Here is a 21,736-nt window from a genome sequence, read left to right as displayed (position 1 = left end):
CAATCTTCCGTAACAACATTTTCACAAAGACCATGTGGTACAGAGGCTTTGGTGTCTGGCCTCTGGAGCCATGAGACTTGGGTTTGAATCCTGGCTTTGCCACTTACTGGTAGTGTGAACTTAGGCAAGCTGGTTAACCTCTCTGTGCTTCAGTTTCTGCATAAAAGAAAATAGAAATAAAAATAATACCTAGTTCTCAGTGGTTTCTTGAGTTTTAAAAATGTTTATATCTGGGGCACCTGGGTGGCTCAGTGGGTTAAAGCCTGTGCCTTCGGCTGGGGTCATGATCTCAGGGTCCTGGGATCGAGCCCCACATCAGGCTCTCTTCTCTGCAGGGAGTCTGCTTCCTCCTCTCTCTGCCTGCTTCTCTGCTTACTTGTGATCTCTGTCAAATAAATAAATAAAATCTTAAAAATAAAGAAATAAATAGATAAATAAATAAATAAATGTTTGTATCTAAAGTTGCTATAAGACTGCCTGGCATATACTAGATTTATACAGACGTTTACTGTTATTAAATAGAGGGATTAAAAAATAAGTCCCTGGACAGACACAAACACTGCATGTTGCCTTTTTTCTAGACATTTTTGTCTTTGCCTCATACACCCCTTCAAATTTGTATCAAACTCCGTCCTCTTTTAGGGTATTTTTATTTTCCTGCTCTTTGACAAAATGTTTCTTAATCTTCAGCAGTAATACATCAATATGGAGTGACAGTTTGACAATATGGTTCTCACTTTTCATAGTATAAATTCAAAGACAAATTGTGAACGAGTCAAGTGAAACTTGTAATTCACAGCTGTGAGGTCACACTAGTGAATTATAAGCTTTTCATTATGTCAGAACTGTGAATTACAAAGATTTTTTTTTCTATATTTCCTGTCAAATAATTTATTAGCTACCCCTCTATCACAGGATTTTGCAGCATGCCAGCACCAGAGAACACAGGGACTCTACTGTGTCATTTCCAGATAGAACAATAAGAATTCAGGCATATAGGAAGAATATTAAAAAGGAAACAGCAGTGATTTTAAACTGTATTCTCCTCAAGTTTAGGGTCATTCCTGATGAGCAGTTAGATTTCTCTAAATTGGAATCATCACCATCCGGACTTGAGGGAAGTTGTGTTTTCCCTGTCTCCTCCTTATTAACACCATCAACTATCATTGCTCGAAAGCCAGTAAGGGTGTAATTTTGTACTGTTCAAAAAATTAAAAGATATTCTTGTTAACATGAACATCACTATTATTACTGCTATCATGAAACTCTGGATAACTCTTTGTAATTTGCAAAGCATGTTCAGGTCTTATTATTCACCTTGACCCAATGAAGTACTATATTATATGAGTATAATATAGTGAGATATATATATATATATACTTATATTTACATTTATATATGAGAGTTACTATATCCTTACTCACTTATGAGGAAATTGAGGTATGGAAAAGCTCCAAGAAATAATAGAGGCTTATCCAAATCATGCCACTACTAAATGTCAAAAGCAAGAATTCTATATTCTAGTTCCATATCCAGAGATTATTTCCCATGTTGCACTAAACCTCCTTTTCTGTATAAGCCTGCATGTACAGTGCAAACCAAATAAATCCTGGTACCTCTATAGACCAATATCTCTTCTGTTTCACATATGTAGAAGGAAGGCAGTATTCTAAAGTAATTTTTGAAAGAATTCTGACATACACATGCAAATCTTAAAGAAAATTTACTCAGTTTCAATTTATACTGTACAGCCGCATCAATTCTTGTCTTCTGTTGTACCCTCAAAACTTTCCCTACCGTGAGTCAATATGGCTTTTGCCATTTGTTCCCCTTCCCCTTTCCTTTGGTCTCTCAAATCCTGACCCTCTCTCAGTAGCCTCCTGATTCTGCACCATAAGTGTCCAGGAACCAAACCACATTCTCCTTGAAGTTCAGGGAGGTGGGCAAAGGAGACAAAATCAAAATTATCTCTCATAACTGTGTTGGGATAGTAAAAGCTTGTAACACTCACTCAATAATAAATCTTTTCCCTATTCCTATAGTTCTTGATCTTTCTAGCTTGAAGATTATACTGATGAGAATATCGTTACATATACATTTCAGTGTGATGGGTTAAACCAATACTTGGTCAGCATCTCTTTCCATGTCTCATACATTTCAACCCTTGTGCAATTCCCTAAATATATCATGTTCTCTCTATCTTCTAAACCACTGCTCCCCACTCTTTTCATGTCATGATACATTGGGATAAACAGTAGAAGTCACTGTGAGGACTGGGAGGAAGTATCTTTGCACAGGGATAACCTATTCAAAGAACTCCAAAGTATAGAGATTCACTGATTACAACAGTTGGTTCCTTGTCTTTGAGCATGGTGCTTTACCATCTAGAATAATCTTCTTCTTCTCCCCCTCTCACTGCTTTGTCTAGTCAGCACCCCCTTATCCTTCAAGAAACCACTTAGTGTCACACCTCCCAGCATGTCTCCCCACTGCTCTCCAAAAGCAAGGAGGTCATCAGCCCCTGCTTTTCTGTGCTTATCCTCATCTTAGTGCCCCACACTGACTTTGTATTTAGCTCTACCTTCCATTAGACTGTAATCGTGACAGCAGGAACTTAATTTTATACACTTTGGTATTTTTAGCACTTGCATGTTACCTAGCAAATGGTCGACACTAAAAAACTACTATCAAATGAATTAATGAACCCATGAACTCTGCTTGTCATTGGACGGCATTGCAACCTTACTCCTAAAAAGAACTCACAACTGATAGTTACTGCAGGAAATGATCTGATAAAGTCTCTAGGTGACTGCCGTAGGAATGAGCCAAACCTAGTCTGGCCATCAAGTACCATGTTGTTCTTTCTTGTGGCATGCTGGTCTTTACCTAAATTATAATTTGTAAAAATATGTGTATCTACTTGTTTAATGTCTATGTCTCCCACTAGACTGTAACCTCAATTAGGCAGCAACTATTTAGATTTGCTCATACATCATTCTCAGTTCTTGTAAGAGTAACTAACTTATGGAAATGAATGAATGAATGAATGAATGAATGAACAAATTAAGTCACTCTTTTCTTAACTGCTGAGATTGCTTGTTATCACCTTTTTTGATGGGCAGCTCCCAAACTCTGTGGTCCTCCAGAACAGGGACTACGTATATTCTAGTAAATCAAATGGGTCTTTTTCATTTGGTCCAGAATTTCCCTTATAGAACCAAAGCTGAGAATAATATAAAATAAGCAATGTCAGGCACCTAAAAAAGATGCCAAGGGCATACACAAAGAATTTGTTAAAAGACAGTAAAACTGGTCCAGAGACCCATTACCCCATGAATCCATACTAACAAAAAAGCTAGGGTTCTTTGGAATCTTGTGATATCACTGTATTGTGAGTTTAGTGGGACATTTCCTCTCTTTTCTATGAAAGTGAGAATGAGGGTGTTTCCTCTTTTCTTTTACTGAAACCAATTCAAGAATGTTTCAAGAGAACAAGACATAGAGATAAAAGGGGACCTGCAAGAAAAGAACATCAGCAACTCACTGCCCAGATGGATAATTACAAAGATATGGATCCAAAGGTCCCAATGTTACTAAGAGGCTCAAATGAAAAAGGCTAAGAGAAGCCTTGGATAAAACTGATATATGATTCCCAGACCTGGGGAGTATATATAAACACAGAGATTGATATCTGTCTCTTCTTGGGGAACTCTATGAAGGGGGAATTCTGAAGATGAGCAATTGCAGGGACTAGCCTAAGACAATAGAGGAAAGAAAGAAGCAACAGTGAAGCAAGACTAGAATGTCCACTACTTATTGTTTGTCAAGACAAATGTGTATAAGTTTCCCAAGAATCAAGTGGATACCAAGGAAGATAGATGGGCTTGAATTATCATGCCGGGACCCCATTGGCCAATAAAAAACTAGTCAGAATGGGGGGGCACCCCACTATTAAATGGCTATAGGGTAGATCACTGGGATCATGAGTTATAAGAATTCCCCCAATATAGTACATTATTCACATTAAAGATTGATGCCATGAGGGATTTCCCTTGGCTCCTCTAATGAAACCACAAATATATCCCAAAGAGTCAGTATTTTGAACTACAAATATCATAAACTAAGTAGGAATATCTTTGACCCTTTTCTTCTGTGTACCCTCCCTCTCTGAACTATAACCCAGAAGAACAAGAGGGAGGGAAAAAGAGGACTAGAAGTGCCCAATGTGTGAAAAGACAGCACATAACCATCTTTCCCTGAGTTACAGGTCATGTAGCAGGCAGGAGAGCACCTCTGAACTAGATGTAAGACTCAAGTTTTGAATTGGACTGAACTAAGTTTAATATCAGAAATTGAACAGAGAGCTATTGGATCTTCTTGAAGTGTGAAGATGTTGACAAAGGTAGGAAAAGGAAAAGTCAAGGGAGATATTAGAGACAATGATTAGAGAAAAATTAAGCCATTTCCTGATCATACATTTCTGAATTCAGTTCAATCAATTAACCACTCATAGGTGTTGTGGCCCCTTTTTGCTGTCCATATCAGAACCTTAAGTTTGCCTTGTAAATGACTGACATGCTTTTGAAAAAGTGTAAAATAAATCTTAAATTTGTGGTAAGAATGCACATATATTTATGCCCAACTTGCCACTTAAACCCCCACTCCATGCCTTGTCCTCCTCTTCCCCACATCCATATTACCGCCACAACTCTTTCTTCTACATGGAATCCAAGGGGTGGAGTCAGGCAGAACACAAGGAAAATTACCTGCAGATCACTTTTATAAGGAAAGGGTTAAAGCAATAGTGATGTGACCAAGTGACTGTGACTATAGGATTCCTGTTCATGTACTCCAATTCTTTAGGTAATGTTAAGAGATTTATTTTCATAAAACAAAGCTGATCTCATCACTTACCTGCTTAGGACTTTTAATTAATAGTCTATTGCGGGGCGCCTGTGTGGCTCAGTGGGTTAAGCCTCTGCCTTCAGCTCGGGTCATAATCTCAGGGTCCTGGGATTGAGCCCCACATCAGGCTCTCTGCTTGGCAGGGGGCCTGCTTCCCCCTTTCTCTCTGCCTGCCTCTCTGCCTACTTGTGCTCTCTCTCTGTCAAATAAATAAATAAAATCTTTTTAAATAAATAGTATATTGCTTACCATAAAGTACTAAGTCTTTTTTTTTCCTTAAGATTTATTTATTTGATAAAGGGAGAAAGAGCAGGAGGCAGAGGTTGCACAGGAAGAGGAAGCAAGAGAATCCAAGCAGATTCCCCACTGAGCACAGAGCTCAACCTGGGTTTCGATCTCATAACCCTGAATTCATGACCTGAGCTGAAATCAAGAGTTGAAGGCTTAACCAACTGAGTCAGTCAGACACCTCAGTACTAAGCCTTTAATACTCAGATTCCTTAAGGATCTGATACTAAATTATCTTCCAAACATAATTACCTATCACTCCCTTATATAACATATATTTTAGATAAATTTTTTAAAACTTACTGTGCTTTCATTTTCATCTCGGTTATGAATGGTTGAGGGCAAACCATTCATTCCACAATTATTTACTAAGCACCCACTAGGTGCCAGGCACTATGTTCAGTATAGAGTTACAGCAACCAAATGGGTCCCTTCCGTTACAAACTCAATAGATTTGCAATAAAGACAGACATTAAAACAGTAATTAGATGAATAATTCATTATTGCCATTGTGATATGTGCTTCAAGTGTCTCAGAGTGCTATGAGGACAATGACAAATCTAACCAGGTTATGACAGCCAATTGACATCCAATCTCCTCATTTTTTGTCAGCCACAGTTGCTGCCAAAGGGCATTTTGGTAGGACCATAAGCCCCTGGGCAAGAGCTAAAGGGAAAATAAAGTCTTTCTTCAAATAATGGATCTGTCAGAGGCTCTGTGTATGGAAAATTGTTCCCATCTAAGACCTAGCCAATAACTCAAGTCTCTTAAGAAAACTTGTGATTTTCTCATTTTAATTAAATGTGTACTTATTTTATTTTTTTAATATTTTTAATCACCTATCAAATACTTGAACAACACACCACATGTCTTTGCACATGCTAGAAATCCTTCCTCTGATCTCTGTCTAAATTGTCTAACTTGATGGCACCTCATGCAGCAAGTCCCCTTGATTTTCCCTAAACCTAGTATATCTTCTGTCTTCCCATAGTACTCAGTTGTAACTCTTATGTAGCTTACCCTTTTCTACTGTATATTATCTCTTTTACATCCCAATTTTTAAGAATGAGGGAGGGAAGGGGCACCTGGGTGGCTCAGTGGGTTAAAACCACTGCCTTCGGCTCAGGTCGTGATCCCAGGGTCCTGAGATTGAGCCCCACATTGGGCTCTCTGCTCAGCGGGGAGCCCGCTTCCTCCTCTCTCTCTCTCTCTCTCTCTCTCTCTCTCTCTCTGCCTGCCTCTCTGCCTACTTGTAATCTCTATCTGTCAAATAAATAAATAATATCTTTAAAAAAGATATTATGAGGGAGGGAAGAGAGAAAATGGAGGGGAAGAGAGTTACCAAGTTCCGACAACCCTAAAGGACAGTCAGTCAAGCCACTAATGCTGAGTTATACCCTAGGTAGTCAAAATGATCATATACAGGATGGCGAGCACAAGGGACATTAAGATGCAGTCATTGTCTCAGTAGGCCTCTGAAAGGAGAAGAAAAAACAGTATTATAATCCTTTTAGACATTTGTTAAAAATGTAAGAATACCAAGATAATTGAGCCATCTCTAAAATGGAAAGCCAATGCACATACCTGATTCAAAAGAAATTGGAAATGGTTAAATATATGTTATGGTATATGGTCCAACTCAGTATTTTTAAATTGGACAGTATTGACTTTAAAGCATTTTTCTCCTAGTTTTCAAAATAGTCAATGCCGAAATAGCACCCGTAAAATATGTCCCATGACTGTTATAACAAGCTTGTCCTAGATACAAGAAAACTAATTGCAGAGTCTGTTTTTCTCCCTTTTCTATAAATACATTCTAAACAAAGGGTTATGAGTTTAATTAAATAAATATTAACATATTCCATGGAAAAATAAATGTCTTTCATAAGACTTCCCTGTCTTGGCACCATCTCTACAATAACCAGAGTAATAAAGGATTTAATCTTATCCGAAGTAGGAATTTTTAGTGACACTGGAATTTCTGGTGAGCAGTCATTACACTGCTGTTGCAGTGTATGTTGGAGGATGTCTCTTACCCAAGAACTTGACTGAGTTTTCTCATGAAAAAGTTATATGTACTTATATTTGTGCATTTAGTGGTAAACTCATCTTTTGAGCTGCTAAATTACGATTCCTTTTTTAAAGCTTAAGATTAACCAACCGTTAAGAAAACTGAAAAAGTTTAATTAGAATCATAGAACTAACCCCATCACAAAGCCAAATAATTTTGAGCCAGCTAGAAAGGCACTTGCAGTTCTAAATCTGAATATTTTCTTTATCACAAAGATTTGCTTGTCACTGTAGAACTGAAATTAGATCAAAGAAATCACTTTATAATCTCTTTCCTAAGGATTCTCACCATATTTTGACAACCAGTGGAAATTATATAAGGCAGTCTATGGTTCAGTAGGTAAGAGCATGGATTCTTGGAGTCATGCTGATATGGGTTCAAGTCCTAGCCTTGCCACTCACTGGCTCTGTGACCTTAAGAGTGTAACTTAGTCTCTTCGAGTTTCAGTTTCTTACCTATAAAATGGTGATAATAATTGAACTATATTACAATAATGCCATGAAGATTAAATGAAGATGTGTAGAATACTACTGAAGTGTCTGGCATATATTAAGTGTTCAGTAAATGTTAGCTATTTACTCTATTACTATTATGTATTATTATTATTATATATTGTAGCATTATTATATATTACTAGTATTACTCTATATTATAGCATATACAATATACTACTCTTTATTATTTCTAGTGTCTCTATTGTCCATGATCCAGGCTACCTTTCATTAGCAACTTCCTTCCTAGCCCTATTCCCTCCCACTTTGTGAGAGACTCAAGCCAATAGATACACATGTATGAACGTCAAGTGAGGTTGTTGTAGTAATAGAAAGCAAAAAGTAGATCAAGAGATGAACTTAGTGGAATCTTTTGGAAAAGTGAAAATATGTATTATGTTGTCAACCCTTCTATCCATCCACAAAACTGCAGTAATATATGTGTGCCCTTAGTCAGTTAAATGTCTGCCTTTGGCTCAAGTCCTGGGATGGAGCCCTGCTTTGGACTCCCTGCTCCGCTGGGAGTCTGTTTCTCCCTCTTCCTCTGCCCCACTCACCTACCCCACCCCTACCCCCACCCTGCTTGTGTGTAATCCTTCTCTCAAATAAATAAATAAAATCTTTTTAAAATATTTTAATTTTAAAAAAGGAACTTAGAGAATTCAGACATTCGATAAATATGTATTAGGTGTCATGAATAAGAATGACACAGTCTCTACCCTCAAGGAGTTTATATTCAAGCTGGAGACACAAACTTTACGCAGTGAATTATTTCCTTACAGTTGTAATTATATATTACAGAGAAGAAGAAAGGTGTGCAAAAAAAGAGCACTAATGAAGAAAGTGACCTCCCCAAACCACTGGAGTCAAAGAAGTCTTCTGTGAGGAAGAGGTACTTAGACTGACATCTTAGGGATGAACTGTGAAGAACTTGGGTTTGGAAAAGGTAGTTTTAGCAGAGGAAACACTGTGTACAGTTTCTGAAGGTACCAGGTGTGTGATGCATTTCAAAACTAAAAGAAGGCCTGTCCAGAGCAAAGGACAGTCATGTTTACTGCCCATTAGAAAAGTTTTGGGCCCCAATCTCAGGATTTCTCTCCTTTAATGCAAGTATTGCATTAGTATTGCAAAGAGTACCATGGTAGATGGTACTCTTTGTGTTTCCCTGGGAGAACTGAGGCTTGGGATATGCATATTGAGAGAGAAAGAGAGGAATTAAGAGGAAAGTCAACAAAGCACTATAATTAAAAGCATAGATTTTGAAGCCAACCTTCATGGTTTGAATATTAGCTTTGCCACTTATTAATAAGATTTGCTGATTTCTTTCAGAAAATAGAAAAAAGGGGGAAACGTGCCAACTTGTTTTATGGGAATAGAATAGCCTTGACACAAAACTTGACAAGGATATTATAAGAAAAAAATTACAGATCAGTGTCTCCCATGAACATAGATGAAAATATCCTGATAAAAATATTAGTAAACTGAATCCAGATATGTAAATCAAGATAATTCATAATGATCAAACTGGATTTACTCTAGGAATACAAAGTTGGTTTAATTTTTTTTAAAGACAATCATTATATTTCAACATGTTAACAAAATAAAGAAAAAGAATCATTCAAATAAATGTAGAAAGAACATTGATAAAATGAAATTTCTATTCATATTAAAAACTATCAGCAAACTAGATAGAATGGGACTTGAGAACTTCCTAAAGATGATATGGGGTACCTTAGAAAAACTAAACAAAAAACCTACAACAAACATCATAGTCAATAGTGAAATGTTGAAAGCTTTCCCTCTGAAACTGGAAATAAAACAAAGATGTCTGTATAATCAAGATAATGGTCAAGATTCTAGCCCAGACTCCCAACCTCCAGAAACTGTGAGTTAATAAATGTTATGGTTTCAAGCTACTAAATTTTACTGTAATTGGGGTAAATTTGATTCTAAAATTCTTATAGATCCAAGAAGTTCAGTGTACCTCAAGCAAGAGGAATATAAAGAAAAACATACCTAATCACTTCAAAATCAAAGGTAAGAGAAAAATGACATATCACATATGGGATGACAGCAATAGTGATGACTCACTTCTCAACAGAATCAGTGAAGAACAGACACAATGTAAGGACATCTTGTAAAGCTCAAAGAACAAGGGCAACTAGAATTCTATGTCTAGAGAAAACCTTTCAAAATTAGAATAAAATAAACTTTCAGATTAGAGCTGAGAAAATTTTTCAACAGTAGAAATACATAAATAAATAAATCTCCAGGTTCAAAGGAATGATAGCAGATGGAAACTTGGATCTATATGAAGGTATAAGATGTACCACATATGGTAAATATATGGGTAAATATATATAAAGATCTACCTTTTTTTTCTTTTTTAAATTTCCTTAAAGGACAACATACTGTTCAAAACAAAATAATAACATAATAACATGGGGGCTTATAACATATGTAAAGCAAAATAATATATAGCAACAACAGCAAAAAAGGGAAAGAGATATAAGTGGATTTATAATATTGAATTTTCTCACATTTTATATGAAGTGATTCACTCTTCATTCTGAGTAGACCATAGTAATTTAAGGGTGTCTATTGTAATTCCTAGAGCACCCATCAATAAATAAACTAAAAGAACAACAGGAAATATAAAATATAAGACTGAATTTAAAAAAAAAAAAAAAAGACTAGATTAAATAAAAACAAGGGTGGAAAAGAAGAACCAAAAATCGATGGGGCAAATTGAAAACAAATAGCAAAATAGCAGATATAAACTAAACCATACCAGTCAGTACAATCCATGTAAATGGATTAAATTCTCCAGTTAAGAGGAAGAGACTCAGAATGACTAAACATCAAGACCTAACTACATGCTGTAGACAACGCACACACTTTAAATATAAAGATAAAAATCAGTTGAGAGAAAAAAAAGAGAGAGAAAGTGACAATGCAAATAGAATTTAAAATCACTAGATTTACACCAAAGTGGACTTCAAAACTATACATATTTCCAGGGACAAGTAGTAGTATCTTGTAATAAAAAAAGAGTTAATTCACCAGGAAGACATTATAATCCTAAATGTGTACATGCACCTAAATGTGTATATGCACTCTACATATAGAGCAAATATTTATAAACCTAAAAGAAAAAAGACAAAAATCCACAATCATGATTAAATATTTTATCATTTATCTCTCAGTAATTGATAGGACAAAGAGATTTTTAAAAAGTTGTAAGGATACAGAAGATCTGAATATTATTCACAACTTGACTTAATATCTAGCAATACCCAAGAAGTTCAGAATTCACATTATTTTCAAATGAGCATAGAATATTCTTCAAATAGACTATATGTTAAGCCCTAAATTAAGTCTCAGGGGTCAATGGGTGACTCAGTTAAGCATCTGACTTCAGCTCAGGTCATGATTTCAGGGTCTTGGGATCAAGCCTGTTAGGCTCCGCACTCAGCAGGGAGTCTGCTAAAGATTCTCTCTCTCTCTCTCTCCCTCTGCCCCTCCCTCTGTTCGTGCATGCTCATTCTCTCTCACTCACTCTAAAAATAAATAATAAATCTTAAAAAATAAAAAACAAAGTCTCAATAAATTTCAAAAGGTTGATATAGTGTTCTCAGAATAAGAAAAATCAAATTAAATAATAATAATAATAATAATAGGACATCGAAAAAAAAAAACCAAGAAATTGAAAGTCAAACAACACACTTCTAAACAATGCATCATCCAAAGAAAAATGACAAGGAAAACTAGAAAATACTTCTAATTGAATGATAATGAAACACAACATAACAAAATTTATAGAATGCAACAAAAGCAGTGTTTAAAGGGAAATGCATCATTTTAAATGCCTTTATTAGGAAAAACTTTCAGAGAAAAAATATAATAAAAGCTTCATGATTTGGAAGAATTAACATTATTAAAATATCATCTTCCCCTAACTGATCTACAGAGTCAATACAATCCAAATAAAATCTGAGCAGTTTTTTTAATTGGCAAGCTAATTTTAAAATTTATATGGAATTCAAGTTATTAACAGTGGCCAAAACAATTTTGAAAAATAAGAACAATGTTGAATAACTTAAACTACCTGATTTCAATACCTACAATAAGGATGTAATCATGACAATGGGATATTGGTGCAAATATAGAAAAATAGATAACAGAAAAGGACACAGAATCCAACAACAGACCCACACATGTATAGCCAACTGATTTTGACAAAGACACCAAATATCAATGAGGAAATGATCAGAGTTGTTTTTTCCCCAGTAAATGGTGTTGTAACTATATATTCATGTGAGAGAAAAAAAAATTCATCTCAGCTCCTAACTCTCACACATAAATTAATTCAAAGTGAATTATAGACCTAAGCATAAAAATTAAAACTCTAACATTTATTAGAAGAAAACAGAAAAGATTATCTTTTTGATCTGACGATAAGCAATGAGTTCTTAGGACACAAAGCATTAACCAATTTTTTTTTAAAAAATGGCTAATTGGACTTCCTCAAAATTAAAACTTCTGCTCATCAAAAGACATGATAAAGAAAAGGAAAATTCTCCTAGGCTCTTAGAACATACCAAAGAATTGAGTACCATCGTCCAAGCAGAGACTACACACTAGCACCTCCTTGCCTTGGTTTTCCCTTTTTCCAGTTTTTTTTTTTTAAGATTTTATTTATTTATTTGACACAGAGAGAGAGATCACAAGTAGGCAGTAGGCAGAAAGGCAGGCAGAGAGAGAGAGGAGGAAGCAGGCTTCCTGCTGAGCAGAGAGCCTGATGCGGGGCTCGATCCTAGGACCCTGGGATCATGACCTGAGCCAAAGGCAGAGGCTTAACCCACTGAGCCACCCAGGCGCCCCCCCTTTATCCAGTTTCTTCACTACTGCTCTCTGGAATCTCGTTCCAAAATATCCCATATATCATCTTTCACTTCAGCCTCTGCTTCCAATGGATCCTAGGTTAAAACAATGTTCTAGTTCATGAAGTACAGATGAAGTCCTTTGGGCCAGGAAGAAAGAGAAACTACCACTTTCTGAACACTCAATACATACCAGGCTCTGTGCCAGGCACTCCACAATGGCTATTGCACTTGATATGCACCAGAACTGTGAAATGGCTCAAATTGGAAACTGGGAACCATGTTATTTAAAATTACACAGCTTTGCCAGGGCTAAAACTACAGGTTTCTCTCACCTCAGTTCGTATTCTCTTGTTCTCCCCACTGCCTTCAGTAATATCTACTTTTGACTGTGCTCTTAGACATATTTTTGGAAATGAACTCTCATGATAAAAATAACAACAGTAGCTATTATGCCTTGAGTGCCTGTTTAGGTCAAACAATTGGTGAGGCACTTACAATCAGTCCTCACTGTATCTCCATAAGCTATTACTATCTCTAATTTATTCAATTGAAAATGGAAGCTTGCTGAGGTTAACTTTCTGAAGGTCTTCTGCTAACAGAGTAAGAGCTAATATTTGTGTTCATTATATGCCCTTAACATCTATAATTTCATTTAATCCTCTCATACATTCTTGAGGTACATTTTTTATGATCATCACATTACAGAATCAGTCACTCCAAAGCCCATGGGTACCTTTTCCCCTGCCATGTTGCTTCTCATTATAGGAAAGGGTAAAGGAAAGTAATACACAATCAGAAAGAAAGAAAGATAGTACTACCATCACCTTCTCTCTCACATATGTTGATAAAAGACTTGGACAAATTGCTTTGAACAAAGCAGTAGTCTCACCAATAAGCACCTATTAAAAATATGACCCATGGCTAGTTTTCTTAACCTCAGCACTATTGATATGTTGAGCTGGATAATTTGTTAGAGTAGAAGAGTGTCCTGTGTATTATTGGATGTGTAGCAGTATCTTTAGCCTCTGACCATTAAACACCAATAGCACCCCACCTCAAGACAATGAAAAGTGTCTTCATACTTTGTCAAAATTATGCCTGACTGACAACCACTGGTTTGTGATATTTTAACCGAATCATTTTAATTCTGAAGTTGAACAAAGCATATCAGGGTAATGGTTCTTAGGTGAATTCTACTTATTTCCAAATCAATTGTGGATATGTAAGCCAGCCTTTAATCCAGATTCACATCTTCTCTTCCTCTACTCTTACTCTTTCCCTCCCTCTTTTTTTGTCTCCAACTGCCAGGGATGCCATTCACCCAGTAACAACAGACTGAAGCACTGGAAGAAACCTTGTTCCTGGGCCATGACGGCCTTCTCATTTCTCATCAGTTATTTCTCCCTTGATTCAGATTTTTTTGTCTAGCCCTGATTAGCACACCATCATCTCCAGACAAAGAACAAAACCTATGTAATTGGCTCTGCTTCTAAATGAAAGCACACTATGTTAAGAACATTGTTTCTATATTTACAAATCCAAGACATGATTGAAAGCGTCACGCTCTCAGTGTAGGAACAATATGCCCATAATCAAACATCCAGAGCAAATTGTATGATTATTTGTATTATCCAGGATTTCAAGGCTGTTTCAGGGCAGAGAAGCCAAGTAGAAATATGTCAACTTTTTCAGCAGCCCCTTTTCTCCTGCAAACACAAATTAAACTATCTTGTGCATTATTTTGTCTAAAATTTTGACACAAATTCCCCTAAACATTCTAAACTTATGGATCATAAATAAATGTTACTGAGTTGAAACCATAAGAGATATGACTAGCCTAAAAAAGATCCTAGGTTTTTAAATATCTCCTAAACTATCAGTTCTTTTTGGAATATACCATGAAGCAGGAGTGTGTGTGTGTGTGTGTGTGTGTGTGTGTGTGTGTGTGTTATATAAAGCTGAATGTGTCCTCTCTTAGAAATTTGGCCAAGTAAAATACCCTTCTACAAAGCTATTCTATAAATAACTTCTACAAAGTTCTATGATATTCCTATCACATCTTCTAAATAAATTTTTACAGGTAGAGTTTAAAGGGTAAACTCAAAGACATCAAAATTAGATCAATTTATCCATATAATGAGTATTTTACATTTATATTTAGATAAACAGTTTGCCAATTCTAAAGTAACATTACCACCTTCTTAAGCCATTCATTCTAAAATATGTGTTTGAAATCTTGGGAGCCACATAGCAGAAATTGAGGTCCTTCTTAACAAGTTTTATTAGACTCACAACTCGGTAAAAGCGGGGGGGGAATGTTCTTCTCAATTTACAAAATCCTTGATCTCATAATCTAATCTAAGCATTCAAAATTAGAGATAATTTGGGGTGCCCGGGCAGCTCAGTCAGTTAAGCATCCAGCTCCTGATTTCAGTTCAGGTCATGATCTCAAGGTTGTGAGATCTAGCCCCCAGTCAGGTCAGAATCCGCACTCAGCAGGAAGTCTGCTTGAGATCCTCTCTCTCTCTCTCCTTCTGCCCCCCAACCCACTTGTGCTCTCTTTCTCTCTCTCTCTCTCTCAACTAAACAAATAAATCTTTTTTAAAAATAAGAGATTATTTCATAAGTTAAAGAGCTGACTTAATACAAGTTAAAAAGCAACTGGTATTGAAGTTAATTCAACTTTGGATCTCCATTCTTTTGTTCCAATCCCATTCTAAAACTTGTCGTTTGGCACTAAAGTAAAAATAACTTCCATTAGGTAAATAATTGCCATGGAGATTCCATTTATGAAAGTAGTAACATGTATAGACCAATGTATACCAAATATATACCAATACACATTTTCATTATAAATGAAAGTTTAAACTAAATTTTGTTCTAAAGGAAAATCTGTTTTTTACAGAGCTGCTGTGAGAAACAAGAAAGATTACATATGTAAAAGTGCTTTGTATATCTGGATATGCTATATAAAGTGTGACATTTTTTCAAATTTCAAACAAATTTCTCCAGGTATTAGTTTCGTGAAATAGTTCCAAAGACACGTGCCATCGCCCTGGTGGCTCTTCCCTGCATTGCCTCACCTTCCCCGCTATTCATGAGAATATCACCAATCCAGGGAAAGCACCTTACCATAAAGTTACATTTTATTAAGAAGTTAAAAAATAGAAATGAGACCTAATTTCTATTTTTTAACTTCTTAATAAAATGTAACTTTATGGTAAGGTGCTTTCCCTGGATTGGTGATATTCTCATTTGGGAGAAGGGGGTGGGATTATGGACATTGGGGAGGGTATGTGCTTTGGTGAGTGCTGTGAAGTGTGTAAACCTGGTGATTCACAGACCTGTACCCCTGGGGATAAAAATATATGTTTATAAAAAAGAAAAAAAGAAAAAAAAATAGAAATTAGGGGCGCCTGGGTGGCTCAGTGGATTAAAGCCTCTGCCTTCGGGTCAGGTCTTGATCCCAGGGTCCTGGGATCGAGCCCCGCATCAGGCTCTCTGCTCAGCAGGGAGCCTGCTTCCCTCTCTCTCTGCCTGCCTCTCTGCCTACCTGTGATCTCTGTCTGTCAAATAAATAAATAAAATATTTTTTTAAAAAAATAGAAATTATACAGCTAAAAATCAGTGAGCAGATCACAAATAATCATTAATTGCTAAGTTACAAACCTCAATTACAAAACCCATTTCATTCACCTGCCTTGGCATTTTGTTCCATTCCCTGAGTTAGAAGTTACTGCTTCAGTGTGCCCTACACTTGTGCCCAGCTTCAGCCTTCCTTGGACTCTGGAGAAGCTGCTTAAGCCTTGAAAGCAACTGGGAGTCCTTCTCATCTGGGCTCCCAGACCCCATCTCTGCTCTATTACCCCTGGCCCCTTCTCTGGTTACTTGGACTATGGTTGCTGAATTTTCCATTTCCTGGGAAACTGGACACTGGTGGTGTCAGAGTCAGTCTAGCCCACTCTACTCTGAGGCATTAATTGAATTGAAATCCTCCTGATGCTGTTAATGCTAGGGAGGAAGGTGCTATAACTCCCTTTTCTTATTGTTTCCTTTTTTGCTTCAAAGTTTGTTTCCATCCCCTATTCCATCCTCCAAATTTCTCTTTGCCACTGCCCCCGCATACCCTTTTACCCCTTTCCATATTATAATTCAGTATTATAATGTTTCTACAAATATTGCTAATATTTGACTTTCATTTGTAAGGGTTTGAAACACCACCAAACATGAAACAAATAATCTTTGACTGAGCATGTTTACTTTCAGGTCACTGTTGCATTTAAAGATTAGAAGCCAGTCTTGGGCCACCTGGGTGGCTCAGTCAGTTTAGTGTCTGCCTTCCTTTCAGGTTATGATCCCACGGCTCCCTGCTCAGCAGGGAGTCTGCTTTTTCCTTTCCCTCTGGTCGTCTCCCGCACCTGTGTTCCAGCTCGCTTGTTCTCTTTTGCGCTCTCTCTCTCTCTCCCTCTTAAATAAATAAATAAATAAATAAATAAATAAACTTTAGAAATAAATAAAGATTAAAAGTCAGTTTTACCTACAAGCAAAAGCATCTTCACTATGTATGAAGAATATCCTAGAAAACAAGATTCGAACAGTTAGCAGCTAATATGAATAATAACTGAATTTTTTAAACTCTGTTCCAAGGATATGCTAAGTCTTTACATACATAATGCATTTGGTCCTCACAATAACTCAGTGAAGCAGAGTATAAAATACCTGCCCAACATAGGAAAGCAAGTAAGTAAAAGAGCCAAGGATGGAAAGCCTGACAGTTGTGTGGCTAGGAAGCCCTTGCTTCCCGAAAGTGCATAACAGGTAACAGTGGAGGACAGGTGAGAAAAAGGGGGGGTTCCAAAAACGTTCTTTGTCTTCTTGAGAAATTGTGATTCTTGTAGATGGACTTTGAGACCATTATGCTAAGTGAAGTCAGACAGAGAAAGACAAACACTATATGATCTCACTTCTATGTGGAATGTTTAAAAAAGAAGAAGCCTCTCTCATAGATACAGAGAACAGACTGGTGGTTTTCAGAGTCAGGAGATTGGTGGGAGTGGAACTGGGCAAAAATGGGTTGAGGGAATCAAAGGTACAAAATTTCATTTATAAAATAAGTAAGTCATGGGGATGTAATGGACAACATGGTGAGTACAGTTAATAATACTGTATTGCATATTTGAAAGTTTGCTAAGAGTAGATTCTAAAAATTCTCATCATTAAAAAAACTGTAACTATTTACTGTGACAGATCTCAATTAGACTGATTGTGGTGATTCCTTCATTGTATATATAAACATCGAATCATTGTATATTTGTATAATGATTATACAATTATTGTACATTGTACAATTGTACACCTGCAACTAATATAACGTTATATTTCAATATATGCCTATTAAAAAAAAACAAAGAAAAGTAGTGATTCTTGGAGCATCAGCTTATCAAATGAGGTGGTAGCTAGGAAAAGAATCAAGAAAAAAGGAAGTGGGGGAAGCTTGTGCCTCCTCCAGTTAAGCTTAAATTTCTGTCCATCCTGGTAAAAACAATGTTATTCACTGATATCCTTCCCAGTATCCTCAAGGAATCTCTCATTAAAAGCAAGGTGAGCTATAGGAGGAAAAAAAGGGTGACAGTATTAAAGACTTCTTCCCCAAATGGGAGCAAAGTAGCACAGATTAACAGAGTGGTATATGAGGCATATTTGTATTGAATGAAAGCCATGAGACAAGAACTTAGATTTAAGCAATTACATTGGTATGCTCAGTTTTTGAGGAGAAAAAAACAGAAGGTGTCAGCCAGATCAGTTTTTTATTTTACCCCAAATTATAGAATTGCTAAACTTCACTACAAAAGTCTCCCGTGTACTGCTTTATTCTGCTGTACATTGAGTTGTAAATGCTACTGAAAATTCCAGGACTATAAAATTGCCTAAATTTTATAGTCTCTTTCTTGGTCTCCTGAAAATTATCAGCTAGCTCCATTCACATCAACATATTCTTAACCAAAACAACAGTAAACTATAGAGAAGGGAATGAACTCTCCATTAAAACCTAGAAGGCTTAATCACAAAAGCCCCTATGGAATAACAAATGCAACCAAAGCTGAGTTCCCAAAGGCTAAGTAAGAAGGCCCCAGGAGGGATTGGCTCCAAATGATAAACGTTTGAATTTCCATGAGCACAATTCTGCTGATAAAGACATAGGGCATGCTAAACAAAGAACTTTACTTATAAATGGTGAGTCCACATTTGTGACCTGGGATGACTGGGATAATTAACGAGGCCCACAAAACAGGGTAGATGGTTATCCTGGCTAAACACCACTATTATTCTGAAGTTTTTTAGAAAACTACCTAAGCATTTGACATTGCATCCCCTCTTCTCCATTAATGTACACCCTTTAAAGTTTTCAAAGTCTAACTAGAAACTCACTTCCTCCAAAAAAAAATACCGCCCCCCCCAAATAACCATAGTTGTCTCTGTTCATTATTTCCCAAAACCCCTTCAAACTTTATGTTTAATCTATATAATGTCAATTTGGGAGCCTGGCTGTCTCAGTCAGTACAGCATGTGACTCTTCATCTCAGGTGTTCAAGCCTGAAAAAAAAGAGAAGAGGAGAGGAGAGGAGAAGAGAAAACCCATGTATAATGCCGATTTAGGGCTAAGTGTATGTGTGTCTCTCAGCCTGCTAATGTTCCCACTGTAACCAAACAAAAGAAGACACTTCATCCCCTAGGCTGCTTACACTGGAGACTTGAACATTTACTCTGCACTTTGTGCCAGGTAACATGCTAATAATGCTCTGTGGGTTAATTCATTTGTTTCTCCCATCAATAAAAGAGACACACAGTGACACACAAGCTGCAGTTCAAAACCTTAGTAAGTAGAAGACACATCCAAAAATGTCATTCAAACCCATACCTTATCTTCGGTTCTTTCTGCAATCACTAAAGTCAATAATAGTGGCCTATACCTAGTGGGAAGATGAAAAATGTTATTTCAACTAATTCAACCAACATTAATTGATAAAAAGAAGTTTGATAAACATTGTAAAGCAGTGGGTCTCAACCAGGGATGACTTTTTGCCCAGAAAACATTTGTCAATGTCTAGAGACATTTTTGATTATCAGAGTTGGGGAGAGGTACTGTTGGCAGCTATTGGGTACAGGCCACCAACAGTACTAATCACACTACAATGTACAAGATGGCTCCCGCTTAACACGAAATTATCTGGCCCAAAATCTTAATAGTGACTGAGGTTGACCTGCTCTAGAAGATAATTTCAGAGATTAATTTTACATCTAGAATGTTCCATTTCTGTGAGGACAGGGACTCTGTCTATCTTATAGTGGAAGAACCAGGCCAAATCTAGTACCTGACACATCACAGGAACTTAGCAAATATCTCTTACATTAATACATGCAATAGTGAAATTAAAAAGGGTAAAAATACACATGACTGTAAGAGAATATGAGAAAAGGAAAGGGCCCATGAAAAGAGTACAAATAAAGTGTTTTGGGAATTTAAAGGACAAGAAATCCTATCCAATTAAACAGGAAAAGACCATCCAGAAGGCAGCATCTGAGGTGGAAGGACATTTAAGATTTCAGGAGGGGGAGATGGGCAAGAAAAATCATGTGAAGCCAGCGAAACAGCTTGAGGAAAACACTGCAGGGTATAAACAGAGAAGCAATGAGAAAGAAACTTGGGAAGATAGATTGGGGTTTGTAGTGGCAACATACCATGAAGATTCAGGTATGGAATTTATAATGAATTTGATATATAATGAGAAGCTGGCTCCAGGTGAATTTAACCATGATTAATCAGAAAGCAGAGTCAGAAGGAATTAGAGTGGCAAGAAATCAGAGGCAGGAAGATTAGTTGAAAGTATTTTATAATCGTACAATCAAGAGAGAAAGAGGTAGCACTAGGAGCTGGGTTTACAAAAGATTTGGAACATAAAACTCACATTTCTTGCCAACTAACTCTATGGAATCAATATATGAAGTGAATAAGCCAGAAATGATTACCTAGCTTTGATTCATCATAGGAAAAGGGAAGTTCAGTTTGAAAGGTTTAGGGATGAAAGGATTATGAATTGTATTTGGACATAAAGGAGGTGCAAGTGAGAGATGTTAAACAGTTGTTGCACATTTCAGAGCACTGGATTCTGCAGCTCAGAATAAAAATGACGGCTAAGGAGGGAGCTGTGCAAGAAACAAGATGTTCACGGTGATGCCTATGAACATAAAACTCAGAAAAGTTACAAAGTCAGAATTTGGGGGAATTCCTCCAATTAGCTGGAGTGGAAGAAGAGAAGCAAACAAAGAAGATGGAAGGGAATTGGGAAGAAATCAAAACAGTGCTGTGTTAGGACAAGAGGTAAAGTTTGAAGAGAAGTGGTCAGGTCTGTGAAACACTGTAGAGAAGCTGGGAAAGCTGAGGTGTGACAACACGTCATTGACCATGAAGAGACAGCTGATGGCTCTGAATGGACAGTTCATGCAGTGTGGTCAGGACACAAGACAAAGAACAAGTTTGCAAAGGAGTTGAGAAAATGGTACGGCTTGCCATGGTGGAATATTAAGTTAACTTTGCAATGTACAGATTCTTGACCTTTGTTTTTGCAGTAGCTACCCTGGTGCATTGGCATAGCAACTTCTGTATGTGACTCATAATCAAAGGTAATTCACTAGAGAAAATAGACTAAAGAATCAATACCTAAATTATAAACAGGTTACCTTCCAATTCTTAATTTAAGTTATACTCCACGTAAAAGTGTTTTCCTGTAGGTTAAAAAAAAAAAAAAGTTTTAAGACGTGAGTAAATTTCTAGACCTGGAGAGCCTTCCTCCAAACTTATCAAGCCATAATATACTAAAAATAGAAGTTTATTTCAAACAAATCTAGAATATTATTTTTTAAACAAAGATATAATGATTTTGTATTATCTTCTTCATGGTAACTTTTACTGAAAAATAAATTAAGAAGGTTGAGAATAGGTACTTCGAGGATATCAATAGGGGCTACATTAGAAAAACCAGTCCTCTACCTTGGTTTAAGGAAAAATATTTTACTATATTTGCCTAAGAGGGTGA

At 36.6% G+C, this 21,736-nt stretch overlaps 1 long non-coding RNA gene across 2 annotated transcripts in view; it reads left to right on the top strand.

Moving 5' to 3' along the window:
• Positions 1–21,389, top strand: part of LOC101688061 — a 74,465-nt gene extending 53,076 nt beyond the window's left edge. The window contains exons 2-4 of one of the 2 annotated variants that reach the window (XR_001176489.2): positions 8,557–8,647; positions 9,720–9,792; positions 20,799–21,389. This is a non-coding gene — a long non-coding RNA (uncharacterized LOC101688061). Of the gene's footprint in view, positions 1–8,556; positions 8,648–9,719; positions 9,793–13,949; positions 14,459–20,798 lie in introns of those variants that run through there. The other variant, XR_001176488.2, reaches the window with a different exon arrangement.
• The last annotated feature ends 347 nt before the right edge of the window (positions 21,390–21,736 follow it).

This window comes from Mustela putorius, unplaced genomic scaffold (genome assembly GCF_011764305.1).
Source record: "Mustela putorius furo isolate JIRA1106 unplaced genomic scaffold, ASM1176430v1.1 tig00000151_pilon_pilon_pilon, whole genome shotgun sequence".
In the NCBI taxonomy this organism is placed as follows: domain Eukaryota; kingdom Metazoa; phylum Chordata; class Mammalia; order Carnivora; family Mustelidae; genus Mustela; species Mustela putorius.
This window is presented reverse-complemented; position numbering and strand designations above follow the sequence as displayed.